Source organism: Heptranchias perlo, chromosome 20 (genome assembly GCF_035084215.1).
Source record: "Heptranchias perlo isolate sHepPer1 chromosome 20, sHepPer1.hap1, whole genome shotgun sequence".
NCBI classification, from domain to species: domain Eukaryota; kingdom Metazoa; phylum Chordata; class Chondrichthyes; order Hexanchiformes; family Hexanchidae; genus Heptranchias; species Heptranchias perlo.
In genome coordinates, this window is record NC_090344.1 from 23,081,643 (window position 1) to 23,107,490 (window position 25,848).

The following is a 25,848-nucleotide window of genomic DNA, read 5'->3' on the forward strand; positions in this document are numbered from 1 at the left end:
TCCAGCTTTCGGCCGTATTTTGTATGCGAAAGTGATTCCTGATTTCTTGCATGATTATTCCAGCTCCAATTTCATTTTGGATTCGGCCAACAGAGAGAGAGAAAAAGGCCGTCTTAACCGGAGATTGATCCTTTAAAGATCTCTCACAAATCAACTGAAACCAGTCGGAATGCGAATACCATTTCACTTTTCCAAAATAAAGGGAGTGACATTCATTGTGGAAACAGTCTGATGTCGCTCACTGCAGAAATATCCATGTCAGTGTGATTCAGACTGAAGGAGCTCGCCTGCAACCTTCGAACCTTCTCTGTCAAGAAGTATTCCGACTTCGTTCAAGCCAATCTCGTTTTTTTTGGATATTTTTCAGATGCCTGTTATCCAACCGCAGAATAAATGGTGGAAAATCAGACGCACTCAGCTGGCAATGTTTGCGGTACATTTTCTGGCAGACAAGACACACATTCGAACCCAAGAAATGCGAGACAATGAATGTGAAGGTAAAAGGTTGCTTTTGCGTCCTCCAGTGGGTTCAAACCACCAACTTTTCAGTTAGCAGCAGAACGCGCGAACCAATTGCGCCACAGAAACAGAGCTTGCAAATGTTCAAGGACTAATTCATCGAGCTAAAGCTTCAGGTTGCCGCACTCAATGTAACAGCTTTCTTCCAATCAGTTTACTTTTCCAAAATAAAGGGTGTGCAGCTTGCACGAGTGAAAATCTGTGCTGTATTGTTTCTGAAAATTAAACTCACCTTGCCATTAAACACCTGTCTGTTGAAAGACTCAGTCCGCTCGTGGAAGAGAGGATTGATTTTTGAGCTGTGATTCGCCATTCTCTGTTCCAGTAATATTCAGGTTTGCTGAAAATGAGATGAGATGAAATGAGCAGGACAAACCAGCAGGTCTGTGACACTACACGGTGTCTACAAAGTTGTCTCTTGCACTTACAGTGAAGTGGACGACAATTTTCACTCTTAAACCAGTAATTATTATGTTAAGAAAAAATGTGGCCGAGTAAGACTCGATTTCAGTGCGGTGACACGGGCCAGAGTAAAGTTCAGTTAATGCGATTGCCGAGTGGCGAGAGGGTGGATTTGGAACTCTTGTGCGGCTGCGCTGCACATTGTCCAGATCTGTTTGGAGCGATATTCCCTTCAATTCATCACTTACAGGGACAGTTTGATTCTAAGTTTCTTTTCCCCGGTGGTTGCTGAGATTTCAAAAATAAACGCGACCCGTGCTTACCCCAAACTCGTCACTTACACGCTGACAAATACAACGCCGTCACACTCTTCACTTCAGTGAGATGAAAGCGGAGAGCGATTTCACGGTCGAATGCAATGGCGAACAAAACACATTCAATGAAAGTGCAGGTCATTGAGGGGCCTTTAAAGTCCTGATTGTTTGCACTGAACTTCTTCCCAAAGCGTTTGAGATTCAGGGGGAGTGATTTCGGGACTTCTTTTCCCTCTTTGCAAAGTTTCAACCGCAGGTCAAGATCAAAAGTCGAGGGCAGAATGAGACGCCTTCCTGAAATTTTGAGAACTCGGGAAGCAGACTTTACAGCAAGGTTCTGTTTATTGTGAAAAAGCAAATAAAACATTCATTCCGGAACGAGCGAGAATCCTATCAGCTCTAAAAGCAATGGTTACCCGTGATTTGTGCACGCAGCCTTCTCGTGACGCAATAAGTAATGTAGCAATAAGCAGGAAGTTGAAAAGTGGGAATTGATAGATTAAGCGAGTGGGCAAAACTGCGGCAAATAGAGTTCAATGTGTGGGAGGGCGAGGTCATCCACTTTAAATCTGAGAAAGATAAATCAGAGTATTTTCTAAATGGTGAGAATCCAGAAACTGTGGAGGAGCAGAGAGATTTCGGGACCCATGTACAGAAACCGCTACCAGCCAGCGTACAGGTAAAAAATTAATTAAACAGACCAATGTGCCGTTAGTCGTGCCGGTTTGCTCATTTGCATATAGTATACCGTAATGTCTTGATCACGGATTCGATTCTTGTAATTTAATTTATTTATTTCGGATTTTTGTAACTTTTAAAATGGAAGCTTCACACAAAAAACAACAGACAAATTCAAGGGGACAGTTTTTTGAATAACATCCATTGTAACTTTGCCCCGGGGCCGGAGAAACACGTCTTTTTTTTTTTGCCTTTCTCCGGTTTGCAGATAAACGTTTAACTCGCAGCCTTTTCCCATTAATGATTATCAGCAGCAACAGACAGACTGAGCGGGTCTGACCGCCCCGAGATGTGGAAAAGGCATCAATTTCGAACAAATGCATCAAATCAAAAAGTCACCCAGCACCGAGAGAGAAAAAACCAAGAGAAAAAGGCAGAATGTCACAGAGAAATAAAAGCCAAATACAGACGATATGAATATTTCCCATCCTTGATGCCTTTCTATTCCCTCCCCAATTCTTCAGTGGCGGGTGTCAAATTTTGCTGTAAATAAGTGCGAGAATCGAATCAAGGAAGAAGAAACTAAAGAACCATAAACTGCCGAAACTCGGGATTGAACCAAGGAACTTCAGATCTTTCGTCTAACGCTCTCCTAACTGAAATATTTCGACGACACATCCAACCTTTGCTTTGTGTCATTGTCGTGGAAGAAAATATAACCCCAGGAGGAATTGCCCCTCCTGTTCATTCCACAATTCATTTTTAAACATCGAACTGATATATGCACACCCACAGTTCATATTTTAACAACGCACTCATATATACTGACCCAAAGTGCAGGTATAAATGTCGAACTCAAATATACACACCCACAGTTCATATACAAGCATCGCTGTCATACATAAACTCCCAAAGTTTATAAATCGATAGCGCACTAATAGATCCACACCCAGTTTAACGGACGTCGATCAGGACCGACTGCCAATCGAGCAATCAGGGTGGGAGCGGCGGCAGCAACAGCGACCGAACAAACTCTGGATCTCATCCTTTACACAGACCGGGAGTTTCACCTGTGAAGTTACACCGTACTTTGATAGCAGGGACGGTAATGGGAACTGACAAGGCATCAGGGGGTCTAATGGCTTCTTGGCGGCGATCCATTTGGGCAAGGGCATCTCAGAGAGGGGAAGAGACAGTCAGAGGGCATCAGAGAGTGTTACGGGGTTCAGAGAGGGGAGCGGGCAGTCAGAGGGTGTCAGAGAGTTTATTGAGATCTCGCAGAGAAGAAAGACTGCCAGAGGGTATCAGAGAGTGTAAGGACGCTCAGGGCGTATCAGGGGGTGAGGGGCACTCAGCGTGTATCAGAGAGTGTAAAGGGCGCTGACAAGGTTCAAAGAGGATAATGGACTCTCTGAGGGTATCAGAGAAGATAAGGAGCTCAGGGAGAATCAAAGAGGGTAACGTGGGCTCAGGAGGTATCAGAGAGGCGAATGGATCCAGAGTTGGCATCTTCTAAATATTACACTTCCTAACCATCAACATTTTTAATAACAGCATAAATGAAGCCGATTGAAACGGTATCGGCCTTGTCCCATGTGGAGGGAATGAGAAGATAGTATCGGGAGGGGCTGGATATTTGGCAACGCTCACGGTTTCCTTTCACACAGCTCAGTGTTGTGTCTGTTGATATAACTGGATTTCTTGAACTGGAGATAAGAGGTTGCACTTTGAACCTTTCATCACCCATTATGAAAAAAAGAACACAAAACGCCCAATGTGTGGTTTAAACCCACGACCCTGAGATTAGGAATTTCGTGCTTTACCGACTGAGCTAGCCGGGCCAGCGGCAGGGCTCCTTCTCATCCTATTATTGCAGAGAGGCAGGTGGTGACGTTGCTGTAGGGGTTCAGTTTGTCCGACAATCCCAAGGTGGGTGAATCTGAACACCCGATTTTCATTCTCGAGTCAGTCTGATGCCTTTTACCAGTCGTCCAGATCCGCGTTGAGCAGGAGAGGAAAATCGGGACAGGAGAAGACCATTCAGCCCCTCGAACCTGCTGTCTCATTCAATTAGATCATGAGGTGACCATTAATTCATCAATGTTTCCCCGCCTTGGACTCATATCCCTTGGTAACCGAAACGGAAAAAGATCTATCAATATCAGATTTGAAAATTTGAATTGAGCCTCAATCCATATCCTTTGGGATGAGAGAGTTCCAGCTTTCGGCCGTATTTTGTTTGCTAAAGTGATTCCTGATTTCTTGCCTGATTAGTCCAGCTCCAATTTTATTTTGGATTCGGCCAACAGAGAGAGAGAGAAAAAGGCCGCCTTAACCTGCGATTGATCCTTTAACGATCTCTAACAAATCAACTGAAAACTGTCGGAATGTGAATACCATTTCACTTTTCCAAAATAAAGGGAGTGACATTCATTGTGGAAACAGTCTGATGTCGCACACTGCAGAAATATCCATGTCAGTGTGATTCAGTCTGAAGGAGCTCGCCTGCAACCTTCGAACATTCTCTGTCAAGAAGTATTCCGACTTCGTTGAAGCGAATCTCGTTTTTGTTGGATATTTTTCCGATGCCTGTGATCCAACCGCAAAATAAATGGTGGAAAATCAGACGCAATACAGCTGGCAATGTTTGGGGTACATTTTCTGGCAGACGAGACACACATTCGAACCGAAGAAATGCGAAACAATGAATGTTAACGTAAAATTTCGCTTCAGCGTCCCCGGGTGGGTTCAAACCACCAACTTTTCAGTTAGCAGCCGAACGCGCGAACCAATTGCGCCACAGAAACAGAGCTTGCAAATGTTCAAGGACTAATTCATCGAGCTGACGCTTCAGGTTGCCTCGCTCAATGTAACAGCTTTCTTCCAATCAGTTCACTTTTCCAAAATAAAATGTGTGCAGCTTGCACGAGTCAAAATCTGTGCTGTATTATTTCTGAAAATTAAACTCACCTTGCCATTAAACACTTGGATGTTGAAAGACTCAGCCGCTCGTGGAAGAGAGGATTGATTTTTGAGCTGTGATTCGCCATTCTCTGTTCCAGTAATATTCAGGTTTGCTGAAGATGAGATGAGATGAAATGAGCAGGACAAACCAGCAGGTCTGTGACACTACACGGTGTCTACAAAGTTGTCCCTTGCACTTACAGTGAAGTGGACGACAATTTTCACTCTTCAACCAGTAATTATTATTTTCAGAAAAAATGTGGCCGAGAAAGACTCGATTTCAGCGCGGTGACACGGGCCGGAGCAAAGTTCAGTTAATGCGATTGCCGAGTGGCGAGAGATTGGATTTGGAACTCCTGTGCGGCTGCGCTGCGCATTGTCCAGATCTGTTTGGAGCGATATTCCCTTCAATTCATCACTTACAGGGACAGTTTGATTCTAAGTTTCTTTTTCCCGGTGCTTGGTGAGATTTCAGAAATAAACGCGACCCGTGCTTAACCCAAACTCGTCACTAACACGTTGACCGATACAAGGCGGCCACACTCTGCACTTCAGTGAGATGAAAGCCGACAGCGATTTCACGTCGATTCCAATATCGAAAAAAACTCATTCAATGAAAGTGCAGGTCATTGATGTGCCTTTAAATTCCTGATTGTTTACACAGAACTTCTTCCCAAAGCGTTTGAGATACACGTGGGGCGATTTGGGGACTTCTTCTCCCTCTTTGCAAAAGTTTCATCCGCAGCACAAGATCAAAAGTCGAGGGCAAAATGAAACGATTTGCTGAAATTTGAGAACCAGAGAACCAGAATTTAGAGCAAGGTTCTGTTCATTGAGAAAAAGCAGATGAAACATTCATTCCGGAACGATGCAGAATCCTCTCAGCTCTAAAGGCAACGGATAACCCGTGTTTTGAACACGCAGCCTTCTGGTGACACAGGAAGTAATGCAGATGGTAGCAGGAAATTGAAAAGTGGGAATTGATAGATTAAGTGTGTGGACAAAACTGTGACAAATAGAGTTCAATGTGGGGAAGACCGAGGTCATACACTTTAAATCTAAGAAAGATAAATCAGAGTATTTTCTAAATGGTGAGAAACTCGGTGCTGTGGAGGAGCAGAGAGATTTAGGGGTCAAAGTACAGAAATCGCTGCAGGTACAAAAATTAATTAAACAGCCTAATGTGCCGTTGGTACGACCGGTTAACTCGTTTGCAAAGAGTATACTGTAACATAATGATCACGGACTCGATTCTTGTAATTTACTTTATTTATTTCGCGTTTTTGTAACTTTTGAAATCGAAGCTTTAAAAAGAAAATCCACAGAAAAATTCACGGGGACCGTTTTTGAATTACATCCGTTGTAACTTTGCCCCTGGGCAGGATAAACACGTCTTTCTTTTGATTTGTCTTTCTCCAATTTGCAGATAAACATTTAACTCGCGGCCTGTTCCCATTAATGATCACCAGCAGCAACAGACAGACAGAGCGGGTCTGACCGCCCCGAGATGTGGAAAATGGAACAGTTTCGGACAAATCAAATAGTCACCTGGCACCGAGAGAGACAAAACCAAGAGAAAAAGGCAGAAGGTAACAGTGAAATAACAGCCAAATACAAACGATATAAATAATTCCCCTCCTTGATGTCGCTCTATTCAATCCCCAATCCTTCAGTGGCGGGAATTAAATTTCACTGCAAATAAATCCGAGAATCGAAGCAAGGAAGAAGAAAGTAAACAAACAAAAGCTGCCGAAACTCGGGATTGAACCAAGGACCTTCAGATCTTCAGTCTAACGCTCTCCCAACTGAGCTATTTCGGCTCTGTACCCCACGATTACTTTGTGTTATTGTCGTGGAAGAAAATATAACCCCAGGAGGAATTGCCCCTCCTGTTCATTCCACAATTCATATATAAACATCGTACTCATAGAGATACACCCACAGTTCATATATCAACATCGTTTTCATACGTAAACTACCAAAGTTTATAAATCAACAGCGCACTCATACATCCACACCCAGTTTGTGGGAGGAAGTTCGGTACCGACCGCCGATAGAGCTCTCAGAGGCGGAAGCAGCAGCGACCGATCAAACTCTTGATCTCATCCTTAACACAGACCGGTCGATCCACCTGTGAAGTTACACCGCACTTTGACACTTTGATAGCAAGGACGGTAATTGCTTCTGAGAAGGCCTCAGGGCGTCTAATCGCTTCTTAGTGGCGATCCATTGTGGCAAGGGCATCTCAGAGAGGGGAAGGTACTATCAGAGGGCATCAGAGAGTGTAAGGGGGCTCAAAGAGGAGAGCGGGAAGTCAGATGGCATCAGAGAGTGTATTAAGATCTGAGAGAGGGGAAGGACTGCCGAGTATGGGAGAGTGTAAGGCGGCTCAGGGCGCATCTGTGTAAGGGGCAATCAATAGGTATCAGAGCAGGTGAATGGCGCTGACACGGTTCAAAGTGAATCATGGACTCTCTGAGGGTATCGGAGAAGGTAAGAGACAGAGCGTATCAGCGATGAGAAGGAGCACAGGGAGAATCAAATGGGGTAAGGGGGGATCAGGAGGTATCAGAGAGGCGAATTGTTCCAGCGTTGGCATCTCCTAAATATTACATTTTCTGACCTTCAACATTTTTAATAACAACAAAAAGTGAATACAATTGAACCGATAACCTGTCCGTGTCCCATGTGGACGGAACGAGAAGGTAGAATCGATAGGGAGTGGATATTTGGCAACGCTCACGGTTTCCTTTCACACAGCTCAGGGTTGTGCCTGTTTCGAATCTGGAGACAAGAGGTTGCACTTTGAAAATGTTATCACCGAGTGTGAAAAGTGGAACACAAATCGCCCAACGTGGGGCTCGAACCCACGACCCTGAGATTAAGAGTCTCATGCTCTACCGACTGAGCTAGCCGGGCCCACTGCTGAAATTCTTCCCATCTTATTATTGCAGAGAGACAGCTGTTGGCTTTGCTGCAGGAGTTCAGTTCGTTCCACAATCTCAGGGTATCGACTTCTGAACACCCGTTTTTTCATTCTGGAGTTCGTCTGATGTCTTTTACCATTCGTCCAGCACCGCGCTGAGCAGTATCGGAACATCGGGACAAGAGAAGGCCATTCAGCCCCTCGAACCTGCTGCCCCATTCAATTGGATCATGAGTTGATCTGCAATTCATCTCTGTTTCTCCGTCTTGGACTCATATTCCTTGGTACCCAAATCGAAAAACGATCTGTCAATATCAGACTTCAAATTATGAATTGAACCACAATCCACATCCTTTGGGATGAGAGAGTTCCAGCTTTCGGCCGTATTTAGTTTGCTAAAGTGATTCCTGATTTCTTGCATGATTAGTCCAGCTCCAATTTCATTTTGGATTCGGCCAACAGAGAGAGAGAAAAAGGCCGTCTTCACCGGAGATTGATCCTTTAGCGATCTCTCACAAATCAACTGAAACCAGTCGGAATGTGAATACCATTTCACTTTTCCAAAATAAAGGGAGTGACATTCATTGTGGAAACAGTCTGATGTCGCTCACTGCAGAAATATCCATGTCAGTGTGAAGGAGCTCGCTTGCAACCTTCGAATCTTCTCTGTCAAGAAGTATTCCGACTTCGTTCAAGCCAACCTCGTTTTTTTGGATATTTTTCATATGCCTGTTATCCAACCGCAGAATAAATGGTGGAAAATCAGACGCACTCAGCTGGCAATGCTTGCGGTACATTTTCTGGCAGACAAGACACACATTCGAACCCAAGAATTTGCGAGACAAGGAATGTTGAGGTAAAAGGTTGTCTTCGTGTCCTCTAACGACCAACTTTTCAGTTCGCAGCGAAACGCGCTAACCAATTGCGCCACAGAAACAGAACTTGCAAATGTTCAAGGACTAATTCATCGAGCTGACGCTTCAGGTTGCCGCACTCAATGTAACAGCTTTCTTCCAATCAGTTTACTTTTCCAAAATAAAATGTGTGCAGCTTGCACGAGTCAAAATCTGTGCTGTATTATTTCTGAAAATTAAACTCACCTTGCCATAAAACACCTGTATGTTGAAAGACTCAGTCCGCTCGTGGAAGAGAGGATTGATTTTTGAGCTGTGATTCGCCATTCTCTGTTCCAGTAATATTCAGGTTTGCGGAAAATGAGATGAGATGAAATGAGCAGGACAAACCAGCAGGTCTGTGACACTACACGGTGTCTACAAAGTTGAGTCTTGCACAGACAGTGAAGTGGACGACAATTTTCACTCTTAAACCAGTAATTATTATGTTAAGAAAAAATGTGGCCGTGAAAGACTCGATTTCAGCGCGGTGACACGGGCCAGAGTAAAGTTCAGTTCATGCGATTGCCGAGTGGCGAGAGGGTGGATTTGTAACTCCTGTGCGGCTGCGCTGCACATTGTCCAGATCTGTTTGGAGCGATATTCCCTTCAATTCATCACTTACAGGGACAGTTTGATTCTAAGTTTCTTTTTCCCGGTGCTTGGTGAGATTTCAGAAATAAACGCGACCCGTGCTTAACACAAACTCGTCACTGACACATTGACCGATACAAGGCGGCCACACTCTGCACTTCAGTGAGATGAAAGCCGACAGCGATTTCTCGTCGATTCCAATGGCGAAAAAAAGTCATTCAATGAAAGTGCAGGTCATTGAGATGCCTTTAACTTCCTGATTGTTTACACAGAACTTCTTCCCAACGCGTTTGAGATACACGTGGGGCGATTTGGGGACTTCTTCTCCCTCTTTGCAAAAGTTTAATCCGCAGCACAAGATCAAAAGTGGAGGGCAAAATGAAACGATTTGCTCAAATTTGAGATCCAGAGAACCAGAATATAGAGCAAGGTTCTGTTTATTGAGAAAAAGCAGATGAAACATTCATTCCGGAACGATACAGAACCCTATCAGCTCTAAAGGCAACGGCTACCCCGTGTTTTGAACACGCAGCCTTCTGGTGACGCAGGAAGAAACGCAGATGGTAGCAGGAAATTGAAAAGTGGGAATTGATAGATTAAGTGTGTGGACAAAACTGTGGCAAATAGTGTTCAATGTGGGGGAGACCGAGGTCATACACTTTAAATCTAATAAAGATAAATCAGAGTATTTTCTAAATGGTGAGAAACTCGGTGCTGTGGCGGAGCAGAGAGATTTAGGGGTCCAAGTACAGAAATCGCTGCAGGTACAAAAAATAATTAAACAGCCTAATGTGCCGTTGGTCCGGCCGGTTAACTCGTTTGCAAAGAGTATACTGTAACATAATGATCACGGACTCGATTCTTGTAATTTACTTTATTTATTTCGCGTTTTTGTAACTTTTGAAATCGAAGCTTTAAAAAGAAAATCAACAGAAAAATTCACGGGGACCGTTTTTGAATTACATCCGTTGTAACTTTGCCCCTGGGCAGGATAAACACGTCTTTCTTTTGATTTGTCTTTCTCCAATTTGCAGATAAACGTTTAACTCGCGGCCTGTTCCCATTAATGATCATCAGCAGCAACAGACAGACAGAGCGGGTCTGACCGCCCCGAGATGTGGAAAATGGATCTGTTTCGGGCAAATCAAATAGTCACTTGGCACCGAGAGAGACAAAACCAAGAGAAAAAGGCAGAAGGTAACAGTGAAATAACCGCCAAATACAAACGATATAAATAATTCCCATCCTTGATGTCTCTCTATTCAATCCCCAATCCTTCAGTGGCGGGAATTAAATTTCACTGCAAATAAATCCGAGAATCGAAGCAAGGAAGAAGAAAGTAAACAAACAAAAACTGCCGAAACTCGGGATTGAACCAAGGACCTTCAGATCTTCAGTCTAACGCTCTCCCAACTGAACTATTTCGGCTCTGTACTCAACGATTACTTTGTGTTATTGTCGTGGAAGAAAATATAACCCCAAGAGGAATTGCCCCTCCTGTTCATTCCACAATTCATATATAAACATCGTACTCGTAGAGATACACCCACAGTTCATATATAAACATCGTTGTCATACGTAAACTACCAAAGTTTATAAATCAACAGCGTACTCATACATCCACACCCAGTTTGTGGGAGGAAGATCGGTACCGACCGCCGATGGAGCTCTCAGAGGCGGAAGCAGCAGCGACCGATCAAACTCTTGATCTCATCCTTAACACAGACCGGTCGATCCACCTGTGAAGTTACACCGCACTTTGATAGCAGGGACGGTAATTGCTTCTGAGAAGGCCTCAGGGCGTCTAATCGCTTCTTTGTGGCGATCCATTGTGGCAAGGGCATCTCAGAGAGGGGAAGGTACTATCAGAGGGCATCAGAGAGTGTAAGGGGGCTCAAAGAGGAGAGCGGGAAGTCAGATGGCATCAGAGAGTGTATTAAGATCTGAGAGAGGGGAAGGACTGCCGAGTATGGGAGAGTGTAAGGCGGCTCAAAGCGCATCTGTGTCAGGGGCAATCAATAGGTATCAGAGCAGGTGAATGGCGCTGACAAGGTTCAAAGTGAATCATGGACTCTATGAGGGTATCGGAGAAGGTAAGAGACAGAGCGTATCAGCGATGATAAGGAGCACAGGGAGAATCAAATGGGGTAAGGGGGGATCAGGAGGTATCAGAGAGGCGAATTGTTCCAGCGTTGGCATCTCCTAAATATTACATTTTCTGACCTTCAACATTTTTAATAACAACAAAAAGTGAATCCAATTGAAGAGATAACCTGTCCGTGTCCCATGTGGAGGGAACGAGAAGGTAGAATCGGGAGGGAGTGGATATTTGGCAACGCTCACGGTTTCCTTTCACACAGCTCAGGGTTGTGCCTGTTTCGAATCTGGAGACAAGAGGTTGCACTTTAAAAATTTTATCACCGAGTGTGAAAAGTAGAACACAAATCGCCCAACGTGGGGCTCGAACCCACGACCCTGAGATTAAGAGTCTCATGCTCTACCGACTGAGCTAGCCGGGCCGACTGTTGAAATGCTTCCCATCTTATCATTGCAGAGAGACAGCTGTTGGCTTTGCTGCAGGAGTTCAGTTCGTTCCACAATCTCAGGGTATCGACTTCTGAACACCCGTTTTTTCATTCTGGAGTTAGTCTGATGTCTTTTACCATTCGTCCAGCTCCGCGCTGAGCAGTATCGGAACATCGGGACAAGAGAAGGCCATTCAGCCCCTCGAACCTGCTGCCCCATTCAATTCGATCATGAGTTGATCTGCAATTCATCTCTGTTTCTCCGTCTTGGACTCATATTCCTTGGTACCCGAATCGAAAAACGATCTGTCAATATCAGACTTCAAATTATGAATTGAACCACAATCCACATCCTTTGGGATGAGAGAGTTCCAGCTTTCGGCCGTATTTTGTTTGCTAAAGTGATTCCTGATTTCTTGCATGATTCGTCCAGCTCCAATTTCATTTTGGATTCGGCCAACAGAGAGAGAGAAAAAGGCCGTCTTCACCGGAGATTGATCCTTTAGCGATCTCTCACAAATCAACGGAACCAGTCGGAATGTGAATACCATTTCACTTTTCCAAAATAAAGGGAGTGACATTCATTGTGGAAACAGTCTGATGTCGCTCACTGCAGAAATATCCATGTCAGTGTGAAGGAGCTCGCTTGCAACCTTCGAACCTTCTCTGTCAAGAAGTATTCCGACTTCGTTCAAGCCAACCTCGTTTTTTTGGATATTTTTCATATGCCTGTTATCCGGCCGCAGAATAAATGGTGGAAAATCAGACGCACTCAGCTGGCAATGTTTGCGGTACATTTTCTGGCAGACAAGACACACATTCGAACCCACGAAATGCGAGACAATGAATGTTAAGGTAAAAGGTTGCCTTCGTGTCCTCTAACGACCAACTTTTCAGTTAGCAGGTGAACGCGCAAACCAATTGCGCCACAGAAACAAAACTTGCAAATGTTCAAGGACTAATTCATCGAGCTGAAGCTTCAGGTTGCCGCGCTCAATGTAACAGCTTTCTTCCAATCAGTTTACTTTTCCAAAATAAAGGGTGTGCAGCTTGCAGGAGCGAAAATCTGTGCTGCATTGTTTCTGAAAATTAAACTCACCTTGCCATAAAACACCTGTATGTTGAAAGACTCAGTCCGCTCGTGGAAGAGAGGGTTGATTTTTGAGCTGTGATTCGCCATTCTCTGTTCCAGTAATATTCAGGTTTGCGGAAAATGAGATAAGATGAAATGAGCAGGACAAACCAGCAGGTCTGTGACACTGCACGATGTCTGCAAAGTTGTCTCTTGCATTTACAGTGAAGTGGACGACAATCTTCACTCTTAAACCAGTAATTATTATGTTAAGAAAAAATGTGGCCGAGAAAGACTCGATTTCAGCGCGGTGACACGGGCCAGAGTAAAGTTCAGTTCATGCGATTGCCGAGTGGCGAGAGGGTGGATTTGTAACTCCTGTGCGGCTGCGCTGCACATTGTCCAGATCTGTTTGGAGCGATATTCACTTCAATTCATCACTTACAGGGACAGTTTGATTCTAAGTTTCTTTTTCCCGGTGCTTGGTGAGATTTCAGAAAAAAAACGCGACCCGTGCTTCACCCAAACTCGTCACTAACACCTTGACCGATACAAGGCGGCCACATTCTCCACTTCAGTGAGATGAAAGCCGACAGCGATTTCACGTCGATTCCAATGGCGAAAAAAAGTCATTCAATGAAAGTGCAGGTCATTGAGGTGCCTTTAAATTCCTGATTGTTTCCACAGAACTTCTTCCCAAAGCGTTTGAGATACACGTGGGGCGATTTGGGGACTTCTTCTCCCTCTTTGCAAAAGTTTCATCCGCAGCACAAGATCAAAAGTCCAGGCAAAATGAAACGATTTGCTGAAATTTGAGAACCAGAGAACCAGAATTTAGAGCAAGGTTCTGTTTATTGAGAAAAAGCAGATGAAACATTCATTCCGGAACGATACAGAATCCTATCAGCTTTAAAGGCAACGGTTACCCCGTGTTTTGAACACGCAGCCTTCTGGTGACGCAGGAAGTAATGCTGATGGTAGCAGGAAATTGAAAAGTGGGAATTGATAGATTACGTTAATGGACAAAACTGTGGCAAATAGAGTTCAATGTGGGGGAGACCGAGGTCATACACTTTAAGTCTAAGAAAGATAAATCAGAGTATTTTCTAAATGGTGAGAAACTCGGTGCTGTGGAGGAGCAGAGAGATTTAGGGGTCCAAGTGCAGAAATCGCTGCAGGCACAAAAATTAATTAAACAGCCGAATGTGCCGTTGGTACGGACGGTTAACTCGTTTGCAAAGAGTATACTGTAACATAATGATCACGGACTCGATTCTTGTAATTTACTTTATTTATTTCGCGTTTTTGTAACTTTTCAAATCGAAGCTTTAAAAAGAAAATCCACAGAAAAATTCACGGGGACCGTTGTTTGAATTACATCCGTTGTAACTTTGCCCCTGGACAGGATAAACACGTCTTTCTTTTTATTTGTCTTTCTCCAATTTGCAGATAAACGTTTAACTCGCGGCCTGTTCCCATTAATGATCATCAGCAGCAACAGACAGACAGAGCGGGTCTGACCGCCCCGAAATGTGGAAAATGCATCAGTTTACGACAAATCAAATGGTCACCCGGCACCGAGAGAGACAAAACCAAGAGAAAAAGGCAGAAGGTAACAGAGAAATAACAGCCAAATACAAACGATATAAATATTTCCCATCCTTGATGTCTCTCGATTCAATCTCCAATCCTTCAGTGGCGGGAATTAAATTTCACTGCAAATAAATCCGAGAATCGAAGCAAGGAAGAAGAAAGTAAACAACCAAAAACTGCCGAAACTCGGGATTGAACCAAGGACCTTCAAATCTTCAGTCTAACGCTCTCCCAACTGAGCTATCTCGGCTCTACCCCCAATCTTTACTTTGTGTTATTGTCGTGGAAGAAAATATAACCCCAGGAGGAATTGCCCCTCCTGTTCATTCCACAGTTCATATACAAACATCGCACTCATCGAGATACACACACAGTTCATATATAAACATCGTACTCATAGAGATACACCCACAGTTCATATATAAACATCACACTCATAGAGATACACCCACAGTTCATATATAAACATCACACTCATAGAGATACACCCACAGTTCATATATAAACATCACACTCAGAGAGATACACCCACAGTTCATATATAAATATCACACTCATAGAGATACACCCACAGTTCATATATAAACATCGCACTCATAGAGATACACCCACAGTTCATATATAAACATCACACTCATAGAGATACACCAACAGTTCATATATAAACATCGTTGTCATACGTGAACTACCAAAGTTTATAAATCAACAGCGCACTCATACATCCACACCCAGTTTATGGGAGGAAGATCGGTACCGACCGCCCATAGAGCTCTCAGAGGCGGAAGCAGCAGCGACCGATCAAACTCTGGATCTCATCCTGAACACAGACCGGTCGATTCACCTGTGAAGTTACACCGCACTTTGATAGCAGGGACGGTAATGGGTTCTGAGAAGGCCTCAGGGCGTCTAATCGCTTCTTAGTGGCGATCCATTGGGGCAAGGGCATCTCAGAGAGGGGAAGGTACTATCAGAGGGCATCAGAGTGTGTAACGGGGCTCAAAGAGGGGAGCAGGCAGTCAAAGGGTATCAGAGAGTATATTGAGATCTCACAGAGGGGAAGGACTGCCATCGGGTATCAGAGAGTGTAAGGACTCTCAGGGCGTATCAGTGTGAGAGGACTGCGGGTATCAGAGAGTGCAAAGGGCGCTGACAAGGTTGAAAGAGGATAATGGACTCTCTGAGGGTATCAGAGAAGATAGCAAGAGTTTCTATAGTTATATAAAAAGAAAAAGGGTGGCTAAGGCAAACATAGGTCCCTTAGAGGATGAGACCGGGAAATTAATGGTGGGAAACATGGAGATGGCAAAAATGCTGAACAAATATTTTGTTTCAGTCTTTACAGTAGAGGACACTAAGAATATCCCAACACTGGACAAACAGGGGACTCTCGGGGGGGAGGAGCTAAATACGATTAAAATCACTCAGGAGATGGTACTCAGTAAAATAATGGGACTCAAGGCGGATAAATCCCCTGGACCTGATGGCTTCCATCCTAGGGTCTTGAGGGAAGTGGCAGTAGGGATTGTGGATGCTTTGGTGATAGTTTTCCAAAATTCCCTGGACTCAGGAGAGGTCCCGGCAGATTGGAAAACTGCTAATGTAACACCGTTATTTAAGAAGGGTAGTAGGCAGAAGGCTGGAAATTATAGGCCAGTTAGCTTAACATCTGTGGTGGGTAAAATTTTGGAGTCTATTATTAAGGAGACAGTAACGGAACATTTAGATAAGCATAATTTAATAGGACAAAGTCAGCATGGCTTTATGAAGGGGAAGTCATGTCTGACAAATTTGCTTGAGTTCTTCGAGGATATAACGTATAGGGTGGATAAAGGGGAACCAGTGGACATAGTGTATTTAGACTTCCAGAAGGCATTCGACAAGGTGCAACATAAAAGATTATTACTTAAGATAAAAAATCACGGGATTAGGGGTAATATTCTGGCATGGGTGGAGGATTGGTTATCGAACAGGAAGCAGAGAGTTGGGATAAATGGTTCATTTTCGGACTGGCAACCAGTAACCAGTGGTGTTCCACAGGGGTCGGTGCTGGGTCCCCAACTCTTTACAATCTATATTAACGATTTGGAGGAGGGGACCGAGTGCAACATATCAAAATTTGCAGATGATACAAAGATGGGAGGGAAAGTAGAGAGTGAGGAGGACATAAAAAACCTGCAAGGGGATATAGACAGGCTGGGTGAGTGGGCGGAGATTTGGCAGATGCAATATAATATTGGAAAATGTGAGGTTATGCACTTTGGCAGGAAAAATCACAGAGCAAGTTATTTTCTTAATGGCGAGAGACTGGAAAGTACTGCAGTACAAAGGGATCTGGGGGTCCTCGTGCAAGAAAATCAAAAAGTTGGTATGCAGGTGCAGCAGGTGATCAAGAAAGCCAACGGAATGTTGGCTTTTATTGCTAGGGGGATAGAATATAAAAACAAGGAGGTATTGCTGCAGTTATATAAGGTATTGGTGAGACCGCACCTGGAATACTGCATACAGTTTTGGTCTCCATACTTAAGAAAAGACATACTTGCTCTCGAGGCAGTACAAAGAAGGTTCACTCGGTTAATCCCGGGGATGAGGGGGCGGACATATGAGGAGAGGTTGAGTAGATTGGGACTCTACTCATTGGAGTTCAGAAGAATGAGAGGCGATCTTATTGAAACATATAAGATTGTGAAGGGTCTTGATCGGGTGGATGCAGTAAGGATGTTCACAAAGATGGGTGAAACTAGAACTCGGGGGCATAATCTTAGAATAAGGGGCTGCTCTTTCAAAACTGAGATGAGGAGAAACTTCTTCACTCAGAGGGTGGTAGGTCTGTGGAATTTGCTGCCCCAGGAAGCTGTGGAAGCTACATCATTAGATACATTTAAAACAGAAATAGACAGTTTCCTAGAAGTAAAGGGAATTAGGGGTTATGGGGAGCGTGCAGGAAATTGGACATGAAGCTGAGTTCGGATCGGTCAATGCCCTGTGGGTGGCGGAGAGGGCCCAGGGGCTATGTGGCCGGGTCCTGCTCCGACTTCTTGTGTTCTTTAGATTTGTGGTTCGGATCAGATCAGCCATGATCTTATTGAATGGCGGAGCAGGCTCGAGGGGCCGATTGGCCTACTCCTGCTCCAATTTCTTATGTTCTTATGTTCTTATGAGGAGATCAGGGAGAATCAAGGAGGGTAAGTGGGTATCAGGAGGTATCAGAGAGGCGAATGGATCCAGAGTTGGCATCTTCTTAATATTACACATCCTAACTATCAACATTTTTAATAACAGCAGAAATGAAACCGATTGAAACGGTATCTGCCGTGTCCCATGTGGAAGTAATGAGAAGATAGTACCGGGACGGACTGGATATTTGGCAACGCTCACGGTTTTCTTTCACACAGCTCAGTGTTGTGTCTGTTCATATAACAGGATTTCATGAACTGAAGATAAGAGGTTGCACTTTGAACCTTTCATCACCCACTGTGAAAAATATAACTCAAAACCCCCAATATTTGCTTTAAACCCAAGACCCTGAGATTAGGAATTTCGTGCTTTACCGACTGAGCTAGCCGGGCCAGCGGCAGGGCTCATTCTCATCCTATTATTGCAGAGAGGCAGGTGGTGACTTTGCTGTCGGGGTTCAGTTTGTTCGACAATCCCAAGGTGGCAGAATCTGAACACCCGATTTTCATTCTGGAGTCAAGTCTGATGCCTCTTACCAGTCGTCCAGCCCCACACTGAGCAGGTGTGTAACATCGGTACAGGAGAAGACCATTCAGCCCCTCGAGCCTGCTGACCCATTCAATTAGATCATGAGGTGATCAGTAATTCATCTCTGTTTCCCCGCCTTGGACTCATATCCCTTGGTAACCGAACCGGAAAAAAGATCCATCAATATCAGACTTCAAAATTTGAATTGAGCCTCAATCCACATCTTTGGGATGAGAGAGTTCCAGCTTCCGGCCGTATTTTGTTTGCTAAAGTGATTCCTGATTTCTTGTCTGATTAGTCCAGCTCCAATTTCACTTTGGATTCTGCCAACAGAGAGAGAGAGAGATAAAAAGGCCGCCTTAACCGGAGATTGATCCTTTGAAGATCTCTCACAAATCAACTGAAACCTGTCGGAATGTGAATGCCATTTTACTTTTCCAAAAAAAAGGGAGTGTCATTCATTGTGGAAACAAGAAGTAATCCGAATTCTTTCAAGCCAATCTCGTTTTCTTTGAATATTTCTCAGACAGCAGATTAAATGGTGGAAAATTAGACGCACTCAGCGGGCAATTTTCACGGTACAGGATCATAGAATCGTAGAAGTTTACAACATGGAAACAGGCCTTCGGCCCAACATGTCCATGTCGCCCAGTTTATACCACTAAGCTAGTCCCAATTGCTTGCACTTGGCCCATATCCATCTATACACATCTTACCCATGTAACTGTCCAAATGCTTTCTAAAAGACAAAATTGTACCCGCCTCTACTACTGCCTCTGGCAGCTCGTTCCAGACACTCACCACCCTTTGAGTGAAAATATTGCCCCTCTGGATCCTTTTGTATCTCTCCCCTCTCACCTTAAATCTATGCCCCCTCGTTATAGACTCCCCTACCTTTGGGAAAAGATTTTGACTATCTACCTTATCTATGCCCCTCATCATTTTCTAGACTTCTATAAGATCACCCCCAAACCTCCTACTCTCCAGGGAAAAAAGTGTCAGTCTATTCAACCTCTCCCTATAAGTCAAACCATCAAGTCCCGGTAGCATCCTAGTAAATCTTTTCTGCATTCTTTCTAGTTTAATAATATCCTTTCTATAATAGGGTGACCAGAACTGTACACAGTCTTCCAAGTGTGGCCTTACGAATGTCTTGTACAACTTCAACAAGACATCCCAACTCCTGTATTCAATGTTCTGACCAATGAAACCAAGCATGCCGAATGCCTTCTTCACCACCCTATCCACCTGTGACTCCACTTTCAAGGAGCTATGAACCTGTACTCCTAGATCTCTTTGCTCTATAACTCTTCCCAACGCCCTGCCATTAACGGAGTAGGTCCTGGCCCGATTCGATCTACCAAAATGCATCACGTCACATTTATCTAAATTAAACTCCATCTGCTATTCATCGGCCCACTGGCCCAATTTATGAAGGTCCCGTTGCAATCCTAGATAACCTTCTTCACTGTCCACAATGCCACCAATCTTGGTGTTATCTGCAAACTTACTAACCATGCCTCCTAAATTCTCAACCAAATCATTAATATAAATAACAAATAACAGTGGACCCAGCACCGATCCCTGAGTCACACCGCTGAACACAGTCCTCCAGTTTGAAAAACAACCCTCTACAACCACCCTCTGTCTTCTGTCGTCAAGCCAATTTTGTATCCAATTGGCTACCTCACCTTGGATCCCATGAGATTTAACCTTATGTCACAACCTACCATGCGGTACCTTGTCAAAGGCTTTGCTAAAGTCCATGCAGACCACGTCTACTGCACAGCCCTCATCTATCTTCTTGGTTACCCCTTCAAAAAACTCAATCAAATTCGTGAGACATGATTTTCCACTCACAAAACCATGCTGACTGTTCCTAATCAGTCCCTGCCTCTCCAAATGCCTGTCGATCAGAATACCCTCTAACAACTTACCCACTACAGATGTCAGGCTCACCGTTCTGTAGTTCCCAGGCTTTTCCCTGCCGCCCTTCTTAAACAAAGGCACAACATTTGCTACCCTCCAATCCTCAGGCACCTCACCTGTATATTTTCGTTCAGACAGGACACACATTCGAATGCTGGAAACGCGAGACATTGAATGTTCAAGTGAAAGTTACTACCCAGCGTTCACCGGGTGGAGCTTGAACCAACCATTGCGCCACAGAAACACAACTTTGTAGTTGCTGAAGGACTAATTCACCGAGCTAAAGCTTCAGCTTGCCGCGATTAATATATCAGCTGTCTGACTATCAGTTTACTTTTCCAAAATAAAGGGTGTGCAGCTTGCATGAGTGAAAATCTGTGCTGTATTATTTCTGCACATGAAGCCAACCTTGCCATTAACCACCGTATGTTGGAAGACTCAGTCCCCTCGTGGTAGAGAGGATTGACCTTTTGAGCTGTGATTCGCCATTCTATATTCCAGTAATATTCAGGTTTGCTGAAAATGAGATGAGATGAAATGAGCAGGTCCAAGGAGCAGCTCTGTGACACGACACGCTGTCTACAAAGTTGTCTCTTGCACTTACAGTGAAGCGGACGGTAGTCTTCACTATAACACCAGTAACTATGATGTTAAAAAAAAGGTGTTCGAGAAATACTTGATTTCAGCGTGGCGATACTGGGCCGGAGTAAAGTTGTGATTGCCGAGTGGCGAGAGGGTGGATTTGGGACTCCTGTGCGGCTGCGCTGCTCATTGTCCAGATCTGCTTGGAGCGATATTCACTTCAATTCATCACTGACAGGGACAGTTTGATTCGAAGTTTCTTTTCCCTGTTGCTTGGTGAGATTTCAAAAATAAAGACGACCCGTGCTCACCCCAAACTCGTCACTTACACGCTGACAGATACAAGGCGGTCACACTCTTCACTTCAGTGAGATGAAAGCCGAGAGGCGAACAAAACTCATTCAATGAAAGTGCAGCTCATTGAGGTGCCTTTAAATTCCTGATTATTTGAACTGAACTTCTTCCCAAAGCGTTTCCGATTCACGTGGAGCGATTTGGCGACTTATTTCCCTCTTTGCAAAAGTTTCAACTGCAGGTCAAGATCAAAAGTCAAGGGCAGAATGAGACGCCTTCCTGAAATTTGGGAACCAGGGAAGCAGACTTTAGAGCAAGATTCTGTTTATTGAGAAAAAGCAGATAAAATATTCAATCCGGAACGATCCAGAATCCGATCAGCTCGAGAAGTAACGGTGATCCCGTGTTTTGAACACGCAGCCTTCTGGTGGCGCAATAAGTCATGTCGATGGAAGCAGGACGTTGAAAAGTGGGAATAAATCGATTAAGTGAGTGGGCAAAACTGCGGCAAATAGAGTTCAATGTGGGGGAGAGCGAGGTGATCCACTTTAAATCTAATAAAGATAAATCAGGCTATTTTCTAAATGGTGAGAAAAAAGGAACTGTGGAGGAGCAGGGAGATTTCGGGGTCCAATGCAGAAATCGCTACCAACCAGCATACAGGTACATCAATTAATTAAACAGCCGTTCGGACCGCCGGTTAGCTCATTTGCAAAGAGGATGCCGTAATGTCATGATCATGAATTCCATTCTTCTAATTTGCTTTATTTATTTCGGGTTTTTGTAACTTTTAAAATGCAAGCCTCACAAACAGGTCCACAGACAAATTCACGGGGACAGTGTTATTGAATAACATCCATTGCAACTTTGCCCATGGGCCGGAGAAACACGTCTTTCTTTTTTATTTTTCTATCTCCGGTTTGCAGAGAAACGTTTAACTCGCGGCCTGTCCCCATTAATAATCATTAGCAGCAACAGACAGACAGAGCGGGTCTGACCGCCCCGAGATGTGGAAAAGGTATCGGTTTGGGACAAATGCATCAAATGAAATTGTCCCCCGGCACCGAGAGAGAAAAAACAAGAGAAAAAGGCAGAAGGTAACAGAGAAATAAAAACTAAATCAAGACGAAAAAATATTTCCCATCCTTGATGCCTCTCTATTTCATCCCCAATCCTTCAGTGGCGGGTATCAAGTGTCACTGCAATGAAATGCGAAAATCGAAGCAAGGATGAAGAAACTCAACAACCAAAAACCGCCGAAACTCGAGATTGAACCAAGGACCTTTAGATCTTCAGTCTAACGCTCTCCCAACTGAGCTATTTTGGCCGCTTGCTAAAGTGCCCCTTTACATCATTGTCTTGGAGAAAACATAACCCCAGGAGGAATTGCAGCTCCTGTTTATTCCGCAATTCAAATAAAAACATCGCACTCATATGTGCACACCCGCAGTTCGTATATAAACATCGCACTCATATATACGCACCCGCAGTTCATATATAAACATCACACTCATATATACACACCCACAGTTCATATATAAACATCGCACTCATATATACACTCCCACAGTTCATATATAAACATCGCACTCATGTTTCCACACCCACAATTCATATACAAACATCACACTCATATATATATACACCTATAGTTCATTTGCAAACATCACGCTCATATATACACACCCACAGTTCATATATAAACATCGCACTAATATATACACACACAGTTCATATATAAATATCACACTCACATATACACTCCCACTGTTCATGTGTAAATATCACCCTCATATATATACACCCACAGTTCATATATGAATATCACACTCATATATACACTCCCACTGTTCATGTATAAATATCACCCTCATATATACAAACCCACAGTTCATATATAAATATCACACTCATATATACACACCCATTGTTCATATTTAAACATCACACTCATATTTTCACACACAGTTCATATATAAACATCGCACTCAAATATACACTCCCACTGTTCATGTATAAATATCACCCTCATATATACACACCCACAGTTCATATATAAACATCGCACTCATATATAGACTCCCACAGTTCATATATAAATATCACACTCATATATACACACCCACAGTTCATATATAAATATCACACTCATATATACACACCCATTGTTCATATTTAAACATCACACTCATATATACACACACAGTTCATATATAAACATCGCACTCATATATGGACTCCCACACTTTATAAAACAACAGCGCACTCTCACTACACGTCCTGTTTTGTATTTTCAGCGTTAAATTTGCTGAAGTCTGGCAAAGGGGGCGAGATGTCGGTCCTGCTACTTCGACGGATGTGTCGGTGTCCAGGGGATTGGAAAGCTCCTGTGGCACACGAAGTGTCTGAAAGGCCCGGATACACATGAAGATCATCAGCGCGGTGTCTACACCTCGTGCTGCAATGTTAGCGAGCCTGATCAACTTAAAAGGCGGCTTGTTGCAAACACCTTGTGGTCTCAGTTTCTTTTTGCACAGAACTGAACCTCAATCGTTCAAAATGCAATGTTTTCTTTGCTGTTTCACAATAAACAATATCTTATAATAAAGTTTCGCTCATTGGTTCCTCAGTGTCAGAGGGAGAATTGTCCAAAACTCCTCATTTAATTCATTGTTTATTCAGAATCAGCCCACGATTGACACAGAGAGATAAACACACCGAGAGATACAGAGTATCGGTAAACACAGCAAAAGATACAGAGTATCGGTAAACACAGCGAGAGATACAGAGTATCGGTAAACACAGCGAGAGATGCAGAGTATCGGTAAACACAGCGAGAGATACAGAGTATCGGTAAACACAGCGAGAGATACAGAGTATCGGTAAACACAGCGAGATACAGTGTATCGGTAAACACAGCGAGAGATACAGAGTATCGGTAAACACAGCGAGAGATACAGAGTATCGGTAAACACAGCGAGAGATACAGAGTATCGGTAAACACAGCGAGAGATTCAGAGTATCGGTAAACACAGCGAGAGATACAGAGTATCGGTCAACACAGCGAGAGATACAGAGTATCGTAAACACAGCGAGAGATACAGAGTATCGGTCAACACAGCGAGAGATACAGAGTATCGGTCAACACAGCGAGAGATACAGAGTATCGGTCAACACAGCGAGAGATACAGAGTATCGTAAACACAGCGAGAGATACAGAGTATCGGTAAACACAGCGAGAGATACAGAGTATCGGGAAACACAGCGAAATAGACAAGAGAAATAGAAAAATACAAACTGCCTCAAACGCTAACAGACAGTGAGAGGTAGATATCAGGAAGTGGAGGTGGGGTCGTTGCAGCTTAATTTGTATCATCAATTTGCAAAAGCTGGGCAAATTGCCATTTTCTTCACAAGAGGTCCTCGGTTCCATTCCCAGCAGTGCCTTTTTATTCTATCTGATATTTACCCCATTTCTGAATTAAACAACAAAGTAACACAGGCCGTATTTGTATTAATTCCGGAGCCAATAAGGAAAGGACTGCTGAACTGTAACGCGGAAGTGCTCGTTCTTTGTACAGACGGACCTCTCACTGAAGTAGCAAGCACTTTGAGCTTGACAAATCATAGAATCGTTGGAGTTTGGAAGGATGCCATTCGGCCCATCGAGTCTATGCCGTCTCTTTGTAAGAGCAATCCAGTTAGTCCCATTCCCTCTCTCTTTCCCCGTAGGCCTGCATTTTCTTCCCTTCTACTATTTATCCAATTCCCTTTTGAAAGCCACGATCGAATCTGTTTCCGCCATCCTTTCAGGCAGTGCCTTCCAGATCAGAACTTCTCGCTGCTTTTTTTTTTCCTGATGTCGCCTTTGGTTTTTTGCCAATCACCTTAAATCTGTGCTCTCTGGTTCCCGATCCTTCCGCCAATGGGAACAGTTTCTTTCTATTTACTTTATCTAAACCCGTCATGATTTTGAACACTTCCATCAAATCTCCTCTCAAACTTTTCTGTTCTCAGGAGAACAACCCGAGCTTCTCCAGTCTATTCGCGGAACTGAAGTCCCTCATCCCTGGAACCATTTCTGCACCTTCTTTTCTGCATCTTTTCTGCACCCTCTCTAAGGCCTTCACATCCTTCCGAAACTGCGGTGCCCCGAATTGGACATAATGCTCAAGTTGTAGCTGAACCAGTGTTTTATAAAGGTTTAATATAACTTCCTTGCTTTTGTGCTCCATGCCTCTATCTATAAAGCCCCAGATTCCGTATCCTTTTTAACCGCTTTCTCAATCTCTCCTGCCACCTTCAAAGATTTGTGCACAGATACCATCAGGTCGCTTTTCCTGCACCCCCTTTAGAATTGTACCACTTAGTTTATTTTGCATCTCCTCGTTCTTCCTTCCAAAATGTATCATTTTGCATTTCTCTGCATTAAATGTTATCTGCTGTGTGTCCGTCCATTCCACCAGACTGTCTATGTCATCTAGGAGTCTATTACTGTCCTCCTCACTGTTTACTGCGCTTCTAAGTTTTGTGTTATCTGCAATTTGAAATTGTGCCCTGCACACCCAAGTCCAATTCATTAATATATATCAAAAAAAGCAGCCATCCTAGTACCGACCCCTGGGGAACACCACTGTATACCTTCCAACCGTTTACCACTACGCTCTGTTTCCCGCCAGTTAGCCAATTCGCATCCATGCTGCCACTGCCCCTGTTTGTTCCATTGGCTTCAATTTTGCTGACAAGCTGATTACTGGACTATTCCAATGGTCTCCTGGCTCGTCTCCCATCTTCCACCCTCCATAAAACTGAGCTCATCCAAAACTCTGCTGCCCGTATCCTAACGCTCAACAAGTTCCGT

At 43.8% G+C, this 25,848-nt stretch overlaps 6 non-coding genes across 6 annotated transcripts; all 6 read right to left on the reverse strand.

Moving 5' to 3' along the window:
* Window positions 1-6,624: 6,624 nt before the first annotated feature.
* trnaf-gaa (transfer RNA phenylalanine (anticodon GAA)) lies at window positions 6,625-6,697 on the reverse strand. The gene has a single exon. It is a non-coding gene; the product is annotated as a tRNA-Phe (tRNA).
* A 1,026-nt stretch (window positions 6,698-7,723) lies between these two features.
* Window positions 7,724-7,796, reverse strand: trnak-cuu (transfer RNA lysine (anticodon CUU)). The gene has a single exon. It is a non-coding gene; the product is annotated as a tRNA-Lys (tRNA).
* Window positions 7,797-10,645: 2,849 nt separating this feature from the next.
* On the reverse strand, window positions 10,646-10,718 carry trnaf-gaa (transfer RNA phenylalanine (anticodon GAA)). Its single transcript has one exon. It is a non-coding gene; the product is annotated as a tRNA-Phe (tRNA).
* A 1,018-nt stretch (window positions 10,719-11,736) lies between these two features.
* Window positions 11,737-11,809, reverse strand: trnak-cuu (transfer RNA lysine (anticodon CUU)). Its single transcript has one exon. It is a non-coding gene; the product is annotated as a tRNA-Lys (tRNA).
* A 2,848-nt stretch (window positions 11,810-14,657) lies between these two features.
* trnaf-gaa (transfer RNA phenylalanine (anticodon GAA)) lies at window positions 14,658-14,730 on the reverse strand. Its single transcript has one exon. It is a non-coding gene; the product is annotated as a tRNA-Phe (tRNA).
* A 7,511-nt stretch (window positions 14,731-22,241) lies between these two features.
* On the reverse strand, window positions 22,242-22,314 carry trnaf-gaa (transfer RNA phenylalanine (anticodon GAA)). The gene has a single exon. It is a non-coding gene; the product is annotated as a tRNA-Phe (tRNA).
* Between the last annotated feature and the right edge of the window lie 3,534 nt (window positions 22,315-25,848).